This window comes from Danio aesculapii, chromosome 22, assembly GCF_903798145.1.
Source record: "Danio aesculapii chromosome 22, fDanAes4.1, whole genome shotgun sequence".
NCBI lineage: Eukaryota > Metazoa > Chordata > Actinopteri > Cypriniformes > Danionidae > Danio > Danio aesculapii.
In genome coordinates, this window is record NC_079456.1 from 24,291,414 (window position 1) to 24,301,759 (window position 10,346).

At 37.8% G+C, this 10,346-nt stretch overlaps 1 pseudogene; it reads left to right on the top strand.

The window, feature by feature from the left end:
- The first annotated feature begins 422 nt into the window (after positions 1-422).
- LOC130215833 (vitellogenin-like) lies at positions 423-7,039 on the top strand (annotated as a pseudogene).
- Positions 7,040-10,346: the final 3,307 nt, after the last annotated feature.

Below are 10,346 nucleotides of genomic sequence, written 5' to 3' on the forward strand. Positions count from 1 at the left end.
TGTCTCACTGACACCTGCAAAAAAAAAATTGAAATTGGCAAAAATGTACATGGTTGCCTCTGGTGGATTTACAAAAAAGGCACATATGAGAAAATGTGCCCCAGTAACTTAATTGAAATAGTCAAAATGTACACTGCATACGGTTCTCAAATATGTAGCCCTGGGAAGAAATCTCCAATGAGCCAGTGTTGCATTTATGTATTAGGTCAATTTCAACTTTTAAAGAAAATAAAATTATATTGCTCTACATGTAATGGATGACGTGAAGGCCAGGGTAACCTAACCTCTCACTGATATCAATGTTATCAGCTAACAAACCAAACAACATATTACATAGGTTCTGACACACACCTAACACATCAGTTAAAAATTCACCTACAAAGTAACACTCGTGTCAGCAAGAAATCACTATAAAAGGTCTGATGCTTTGAAGAGGTCTTCACAAACCACCAGCCATGAGAGCTGTTGTGCTTGCCCTGACTGTAGCCCTCGTGGGTAAGTTCCATTTTTTAAAAGTTTCCATTCTTTTCCTAAAATATTTCTCATGCGAATGTATTTTTAAAAGCTCTTAAAACAACATTAAACACTCCTAAAACCCAACTTAGAGTGATTTTAAAAAGATATTCTTTTGTTTCTTTCAGCGAGTCAACAGATGAACCTTGGTAAGTAAAGCAATTTGGTTATTTGGATATAGAAATGTACATCTATTGAATTGTTTCTGACAAAATGAAAAACTCATTCCAGTTCCTGAGTTTGCCCATGATAAGACCTATGTGTACAAGTATGAGGCTCTGCTCCTCGGAGGTCTTCCTCAAGAAGGTCTGGCCAGAGCAGGTATTAAAATCAGCAGCAAGGTTCTCCTCAGTGCCATGACAGAGAACACCTTCCTGATAAAGGTAATGACTTTTCTAAACTGAGGAAATTGTAGGTCTTCCAAATTGAAAAAAAAGCTTATATAAAAAAAGAAGTGTTTATAAGCATTGGCTGTTATAAGCAATGACATATTCCCTTACAGCTTATGGATCCTCTACTCTACGAGTATGCTGGCACTTGGCCCAAGGACCCATTTGTTCCTGCTACTAAGCTCACCTCAGCACTGGCTGCTCAGCTTCAGATTCCCATCAAGTTTGAGTATGCTAATGGTGTGGTTGGCAAGGTTTTTGCCCCAGCTGGAGTCTCTCCTACAGTTATGAACTTGCACAGAGGTATCCTCAACATCCTTCAGCTCAACCTCAAGAAGACCCAGAACATCTACGAGCTGCAAGAGGTGAGGAAATCGCCTTAGGATATTTCTGAGGTATTTTGAGCTCTGCAATCTTATTGTTTGACTTGTTCTTGAAGGCTGGAACTCAGGGAGTGTGCAGAACCCACTATGTCATCAATGAGGATCCAAAAACCAACCACATTATTGTCACCAAGTCTAAGGATTTGAGCCACTGCCAGGAGAGAATCATGAAAGATGTTGGCTTGGCATACACTGAAAGGTGTGCTGAATGCACAGAGGTAATGAAGACTGGATAATGAACACTTGATAGAATTCAAATATCTATCCACTACACATTTCAAGACTCAAATAATCTACCATTCTTTCAACAGAGAATCAAGAGTCTGATTGAAACGGCAACTTATAACTACATCATGAAACCAGCTGACAATGGCGCATTGATCACTGAGGCAACAGTTGAGGAAGTGTATCAGTTCTCACCCTTCAATGAGATCCATGGTGCTGCAATGATGGAAGCAAAGTATGATTGAGTGATTATTGAGATCTCATTTATTATGCAAAGTAACAATATTCTAGACCGATTTCATTAACTAGAAAAATTAAGTCAAAGTTTCTGAAATATTGATTTGTTTCAGACAAACCTTGGCTTTTGTTGAGATTGAGAAGACCCCTGTCGTTCCAATCAAAGCTGATTACATGGCCCGTGGATCCTTGCAGTATGAGTTTGCCACTGAGATTCTTCAGACCCCTATTCAACTCATGAAGATCAGTGATGCAACAGCCCAGGTATAATTTATTCTATAAAAACCTTTCTGAGTCAAATAATTTGATACATGAAAAAAAACGACAATTGAGCATTTCCCCTAATCTTCCTAGATTGTTGAGGTGCTGAAGCACTTGGTTGCAAACAATAAAGACATGGTCCATGATGATGCTCCACTTAAGTTTGTTCAGCTTGTCCAGCTCTTGCGTCTTTCCACCTTGGACAAATTTGAGGCTATCTGGGCTCAGTTCAAGGACAAACCAGTTTACAGGTACATTTTTTGACCAATAAATTTGATGAAAATGTAGTTCAGTTTTTATTGTGTATGTATTTTAAACACTAAATGTATTAGGCGCTGGCTTCTGGATGCTCTCCCTGCTGTTGGCACACCAGTCATTATAAAATTCATCAAGGAAAAGTTTCTAGCTGGTGAATTTACCACTCCTGAGTTTATTCAGACTCTTGTGATTGCTCTGCAAATGGTCACTGCTGATCTTGAAACCATCCAAATGACATCTGTGGGTATATCTAACTAAGTGCTGTCCTTCAAATAAACTCAACATTAATCAAAATGTATTCAAAGGGCTTGCACAAAAATAATAATTTTTGTATCCTGGTGAACAGAGTTTGGCAATGCATGAGAAATTCACCACAATACCAGCACTGCGTGAAGTTGTCATGCTTGGATATGGTTCCCTGATTGCCAAGCACTGTGTTGCAGTTCCATCTTGTCCTGCCGAGCTCCTCAAGGTAAACCCATCTAGTCACCTCATAATTTATACCATGGACTTGCTCTTTAAAATTCTAAAAGTCTAAATATATGTGTATCAAACTCCTCAGCCCATCCACGAGATTACCGCAGAGGCCATTGCTAAGAATGACATGCCTGAAATCACTTTGGCTCTGAAAGTTATGGGCAATGCTGGTCATCCTTCAAGTCTTAAACCCATCATGAAGCTCCTACCTGGACTGAGAACGGCAGCTAATGCTCTGCCCATTAGAGTCCAGGTTGATGCAATCTTGGCCCTGAGGAACATTGCCAAGAAAGAGCCCAAACTGGTAACAGTCAGGCATTGTAGAGATGACCTTCTGTAATTGATATGTATGTTTACTTCCAATAAACCAACATTGTTTCTTCTCTCAGGTTCAGCCTATTGCCCTACAGCTTGTGTTGGACAGGGCACTCCACCCAGAGGTGCGCATGGTTGCTTGTATTGTGCTGTTTGAGGCTGAACCCTCAGTGGCTCTCATCTCCAGTCTTGCTGGAGCTTTGAGGACTGAGCCAAACATGCATGTTGCAAGCTTTGCCTATTCCCACATCAAGTCCTTGACCAGAATCACTGCTCCTGATATGGCATCTGTGTAAGAAAAACAAATCACTTCTCATTTATTTTAGTTTCATGCTTCATTTTGCATGTTATAAAACTAGCAAAAGCTAGAGGTAATCCTGATTATTCATTTTCAGTGCTGGAGCAGCTAATGTTGCCATCAAGCTTATGAACCGCAAGCTGGACAGACTTAACTACCGTTACAGCAGAGCATTTCAGATGGACTATTATCATAGTAAGACTTTCAAATTTCTTAAAGTTAAGAAAAAGTATCTGATGATTCTTTAAATGAAGAAAAATGTCTTCTGACATAAAACACTGCAAATGTATTCTTTGTCCATGAAGCTCCACTTATGATTGGGGCTGCTGGTAGTGCCTACATGATCAATGATGCCGCTACCATCCTACCCAGAACAGTTGTAGCTAAAGCACGTACCTACTTGGCTGGAGCTGCTGCTGATGTTATTGAGGTGAGCCATATAAGAATTCTTTTCTAGATATCTGAATTACAGTTTAAATTTGTTTTAAAATGTATCTAACTGTATCTTAAAATGTATCTACTAAATTGCTCATTTTAAACAGTTTGGTGTGAGAACTGGAGGAATCCATGAGGCTCTTCTAAAATCTTCTGCTGCAGATGAAAGTGTTGACCGTATCACAAAGATTAAGCGCACCCTGAAGGCAGTAAGTGTTCATGTCTGGCATATCACATAATTTTACACTTTTATAATAAATAAACATGAAATAGGATAAATATACATGACTTCTGTCTCTTCAAGCTCACAAACTGGAAGTCCCTGCCAACCGATAGACCCCTTGCTTCAGCCTATGTCAAAGTATTTGGACAAGAAGTGGCTTACGTCAACTTTGACAAAACCATCATTGAAGAAGCAATACCGGTATTGTAGTGTAGTAACCATATGCTTGATATTGACAGTCTTGAACTCGTTGAATTCTATTGGTGCCTACAATTAGATTTAGGCTTCTAATAAACACTATCCTTAGATGGTTACTGGACCCAAACCACGTGCACTGCTGAAGGAGGCTCTTAAAGCTTTGCAGGAAGGAATTGCATTCCAGTATGCCAAACCTCTGCTGGCAGCTGAAGTGCGTCGTATCTTGCCAACTGCAGTTGGAGTGCCCATGGAGTTCAGTTGGTACACTGCTGCTGTTGCTGCTGCAAGTGTCAATGGTAAATTTTTGTCTCAAAATTTCTATATCCTTTATTTAGATATAGGAGGGTCACTTTATAGGTTTGATGTTGTTCTGTTTACCATTTAAGTTCAGGCCACCATTACACCTGCTCTCCCTGATAAATTGGAGTCCATGACTCTTGAGCAACTGAAGAAGACTGATGTTCAGTTCCAAGCTGAAGCTAGACCAAGGTACAATTTTGCAGCTACATCCACTGAGTTGAGATTTAATGTACACATTAACATTTTTTAAACAATCTTTCTTATTTTTATTACAGTGTTGCTCTCCAGACATTTGCTGTGATGGGAGTTAACACTGCCTTCATCCAAGCTGCTGTTATGGCGAGAGGAAAGATCCGTACAATTGCCCCTGGAAAAGTGGCAGCAAGAGCAGACATTCTCAAGGGCAACTACAAGGCCTGTTGAACTTCCAGAACACATTGCTTCTGCAAGGTAATGACATTTCTGTAAACATTTTGTTATGAATACTGTTTTGTGAAACATAATTAACTGTTCCTGCTTTGACAGCTTTGAGACTCTTGCCGTGGTCAGAAACATTGAAGATCACAGTGCTGAAAGGTCTGTTCCCCTGGTACCTGAATTGTCTCTGCAAAACTCCCAGGCATCTTATGCTGGTGATTTGGTAAGCTTTGAATGCACAAATAGACATATGGAAACATTCAGACGTTTGCTTCAAACTCCATGGTGGAGAGATATCATTTGATTACTTTTTCAGTCATCTGAGATGTCACCTGATGCTTCAGTGAGAGCTCCTGCTCCATTTGACAGGACCCTCTGTTATTCCTGCCCATACATTCAAATTAAGGGATGTGTGGAGGTGCACTCTCACAATGCTGCGTTTATCAGAAATTCTTCTCTGTTCTACATCATTGGACAGCACTCAGCCCGTGTTGCAGTGGCAAGAGGTGAGAAGATAGACTATAACATTGATAAAACTTTTTCAAATAAATCAATTATTAATTGTTTGTCATTCTGGCTGTAGCTGAAGGTCCTGCAGTTGAAAAACTGGAGTTTGAAGTTCAAGTTGGTCCTAGAGCTGCTGAGAGGCTTGTTAAGCAAATCAACATCATTGATGATGATTCTCCTGAAGGACAGGCTTTCTTGTTGAAACTGAGGGAAATCCTGGACACTGAAGCTAAGAATGCACCTGTCTCTTCTGAAAGCAGCAGCAGCAGCAGCCGCAACAGTCACAGCAGCAGCTCAAGCTCAAGTTCAAGCTCAAGCTCCTCCATGTCCAGCTCTCGTATGTCTAAGGTAAAAAATTGACAGTTGTGTGTTTTTTTAAGTAGCCAATATGTAATAATTTCATAATTTAATTTCTTTGTTTTTATATGAATTTTCAGACTGCCACCATCATGGAGCCTTTCAGGAAATTCCACAAAGATCGGGTAACCATTAAAAAATTTATTACAACTATAATTACTTATTTTTTTGTTTCAAAACTTAAAATGTTTTGCTTGCAGTACTTGGCACACCATAGTGCCACTAAGGATACTAGCAGTAGAAGTGCTGCAGCTAGCTTTGAGCAAATGCAGAAACAGGTTAGTCTCAGCTCTTTGCCCATGAAGCAAATCCAAATATGAAATATGCCCAATTTCATGTTTTATTTATGTTTTATCCTTTCAGAATAGGTTCCTCGGAGATGATATTCCACCTGTTTTTGCTATCATCGCCCGTGCTGTTAGAGCTGACCAGAAGCTTCTGGGCTACCAACTGGCTGCTTACTTTGACAAACCAACTGCAAGAGTGCAACTCATAGCTTCCTCCATTGCTGAAAATGACAACAGGAAGATCTGTGCTGATGGTGCTCTGCTGAGCAAGCACAAAGTCACTGTAAGACGAGAACATGGAACTGGAACAAGACTGTCATTTTTTTCCCCTCAACTTCAATACCATGTTATGAACTCAAATGTTCTTTTCAGGGCAAGTTTTCTTGGGGTGCGGAGTGCAAACAGTATGCAGTCTATGCTAAAGCTGAAGCTGGTGTCCTGGGTGAATTCCCTGCTGCACGTCTAGAAGTGGAATGGGAGAGACTGCCAATAATTGTCACCACCTATGCCAAAAAGTAATGATTATCAGCACTGAACAACAAATCTATAGTGTAGAAAATGTACCTGATTTGATCATCTGCTCTTCTCTGTTATTCACCTCCCAATTAGGCTGTGTAAGCACATCCTTAAGGCAGCTTACGACACAGGATTCAGGTTTGAAAGAGCAACAAACAGCGAGAATGAGATTGAACTGACTGCAGCCTTGCCATCTCAGAAGTCCTTTAACGTCATTGCTAGGATTCCAGAGGTGAAACAGTTTTCCTCTAGATTATGACTCACTCAGAGATATAGTGAGAAAATACAACTAACTCTTTGTGTTACTGTTTTTCTAGATCACAATGTCAAAAAGAGATATTCCTCTCCTCGTTGCTGTTCCCATCAATCCAGACGGAACTTTTTCCATTGATACTTATGAGGACATTCTTTCCTGGATCCAGAAATACATCAAGGATGAATAAGAAATTATTTATTTTCTACACTTTCACAAGAATGTTTGATGAATGATTATTTGAATATTTTTTGTGATGTAAACAAAGTAAACATCCTCTCTGCAAGTATATAAACTGTGGAATCTGCTTTAATGTTACAACATTTTACTATAACATTCAGTATTTCTCACTCTTGGTTGTTTTGTACACTTTACAATAAGGTTTACAGACATTATTTACATGAATTTGCCTGCTCATTCAGTCATGAATAGATAATGGTAATTGAATGTCCTCAAAGAAGGCTCCCCTCCTGTCTTCAAAGGAGACTTGGGGCTCAACTTAAGCTAAAAATTCAAACCCTCTATTAGTGTACTTCTGAAAAGACTTTTTAGGATAATGGGAGGTGGTGGGATGCTGGAAAAATATTTAGTTGATACTGTACACAGTGCAATGGGTTCTGTTTATATATCCATAATAATGATCGACACACCTGAATAATTAGACGTAAACTTACATTGTGAACAGATATTTCCTGTGATGGGTGATGACAATGCTTTAAAAAAATCACATGCAATCGCATAAAAAGCACCAAAAACTGATTTTAAATGCACAGATTATGTCTCTCTGATATCTAGAGATTACCTTGTACTTAAAATGTTTTAAAACAAACACAAAATGAGCATTATTATTATCAATATATTTCTTACTTCAAACCTCAAAGTGTTTTTGTCCTTATCCTTGATTTGTCTACATCAGCATTTTAACAAAATTGACTGTTTACCTGTTGTTTTAGTCAGCCTTTATGTACTTAACAGACAAACTGAAAATAACTGAGAATCTATTTAAATGCATTTAAAATTCAACAAAAAGAAAAAAAGGTGTTTCCATCCAGTGGGCTAGGACAAAAAACAGATATATTAAAGAAATATATTCATTCAAACTAAAAACCCATTGCTTCTGTGGTCACCTTAACTCTACTGTGCAAAAAACTACGGCCCTCTCCACCTCACCACACAACAATCTCAAAACATTAAGCAATTTTGAGTGTGCCTCACACAGGTGAGTGGGCTTGGCAAACCACCTGTAGAAAACACACTCATTCATCTCTCTGACACTTTAACTGCACTTGCACCACACTGTTAGACCTTACCAGGCGTTGTACAGTAGAATACTGGCAACACTGTTTAATAAAAACAGTTAAATACTATAACCGAACCATTACAGTGAGTAGCTGACAAAGTGTTGCCAGTAAATTACTGTAATAGAGCAGTAGCGGTAACTAACTGGAAACTGATTAGTTAATTATACTGTACATGACAGTTTATTATACTATACCTGACTGTAGTGTTACAATTTACAGCATTATACTGCATAAATGGTATGTCATATGCAGTTATTGTAGTGTTACTAAAATTAATCAGTTTTCTTAACTGTTATTAAAAACAGAAAGCATATAAATTCTTCAGACAAATGTATTTTATTGTTTTGGCAGCAAACAAGTATACAACAGAAAATGTATAACAAAATTACACAAATCAGCAGATATGAATACAATTCTAGCAAAAAGGTTCAATAAATAAACAACACATGCACAGGTTTATAGCACAGGTGTCAAACATTTAAATATCCTGCACATTAATCTGTGGCCACACTGGACTTTTCTTCTCATAGACTTCCATTCATATTGTAAATTTTAAATATGGAACAATCACTCGCTTTTGTAAATATCTAATCATCTTGTTTATCCCGTCCCTTTTCGCAGCACAGAACGACAGAATTTCACATTCTCAAACCCTAGTGTGACCGCAGCTTGACTGAGGGCCACAGATCTGCACAGTTAAGCTTTAACTTTAATTAAACACACTTGAACAAACTAATTGAGGCTTGTTAGAAATCTACAGGTAAAGCTGCGGCCACACTAGAGTTTGAGCATGCGAAATACTGTCGTATGGCGATACGAAAAGGGGCGGGATTAAACAAAATTAGCTGATTTTCAAAGCAATCACATATCCAAAAACAAATAATAAAGTCATTCATTCATTAAAAAAATCTATCTATTAAAAAAAAAAAAAAAAAAAAACAGTGCTGCAGTGAAATCTAGCTGCTTATGCGGACGATGCATACAAAAACTGAACAGCAAAAGAACACAATAAGCTTTAAGTTTCAAATAATTATAATTTTATATATATAGATGGAACGAGGCTCTGAAAATAATTTGCAACAGCCTATGGCCTAAGGATGGCTATATGTATTATCTTTTTGTGATTCCCTGTGATGATTCCTGTGAAGGTTACCTAACTGAGGAGATTGGAATTGAATGGTTTTTATGTGTATAAAATCTACTTAGTTGCCAGAAAGACTCATTACACTGTTAGCATCTATACTTTATGGCAATATGCAATATTCAATTAATAAACATACTTAAATGAAAGTAATGTAAGAAGTTATATGAGGTAAGGCTAACTAACTAACAATATAGCTTTCAAGTACACATACACATTTTACTTACTCATAGTAGAAGTTGACCTTGACGTGGCTCACTTAAAGGGCCAACATTTCTGAAAACTTTTTTCTAACAATTTTGTGTTTAGAATAAGACAGACATCCTGTGTATGCATGTTGATGCCTAAATCATTGTTTTATGCCTTAAGATTATAAATAGCAACATCAGAATAGATGGAACAGTAATGTACCATTTATTGTCACAGTTACTAATTGTATTGGTACATTAAGTAAATTACTGTAATTTATTCTTTGCGCTACACAATTTCAAACAAATCCTGCTCGTTTACAGTAAAGTACTGTTCCCTTTTATTACAGCAAAACACTGGCTATTTTACAGTTATTTACTGCATAATCTACAGTACAATCACTTCATATCCCGTACTATTTTTGATGTGTGCTTTACATAGGTGAGTGGGCTTGACAAACCATCTGTAAGAACACTCGTATCTATCTCTCTCTAAAAAGAAAACAACAAAAAAAACCTTACTGTAATTCTTTGACCACAGTTCATTGGTATAATTTGCACTTGTGTGTACTGCCTCCATGTTGAATTGCAGAATGCCTCCTCAATTGTACGACGCTCTGGATAAAAGCATATGCTAAATGACCTATAACTGTATTGCAAACATGATAAATATCATTTTCAGTCGTTGGGGAATTCATTGTGTCTTGATGAATTTCTGATGAATGTATTTCTCATTTATTTGCTTATTTGAGTGATTTCAGTATTGTTATTATCTATTGTATTATTACCCATACCTGTGGCATTATGATCAGGTATGTGTGCTTTGGTAAATAAAAAAAGTCACCCTGTGTAAATGCAGTCAGAGAT